This window comes from Octopus bimaculoides, chromosome 29, assembly GCF_001194135.2.
Source record: "Octopus bimaculoides isolate UCB-OBI-ISO-001 chromosome 29, ASM119413v2, whole genome shotgun sequence".
Taxonomy (NCBI): Eukaryota; Metazoa; Mollusca; class Cephalopoda; order Octopoda; family Octopodidae; genus Octopus; species Octopus bimaculoides.
The window spans coordinates 11,481,276-11,481,622 of record NC_069009.1 but is presented as its reverse complement, the minus strand read 5'-3'; positions in this window follow the sequence as shown (position 1 = coordinate 11,481,622).

Here is a 347-nt window from a genome sequence, read left to right as displayed (position 1 = left end):
CACACACACACACACACACACACACACACACACACACACACGTATATATATCTATACAGATCGTTGTTGCTGTTGGCACTCCGTTGCTTATGACGACGAGGGTTCCAGTTGATCTGATCAACAGAACAACCTCCTCGTGAAATTAACGTGCAAGTGGCTGAGCACTCCACAGACACGTGTACTCTTAACGAAGTTCTCGGGGATATTCAGCGTGACACAGAGTGACAAGGCTGGCCCTTTGAATTACAGGCACAACAGAAACAGGAAGTAAGAGTGAGAGAAAGTTGTGATGGAAGAGTACAGCAGGGTTCGCCACTGTCCCCTGCCGGAGCCTCGTGGAGCTTTTA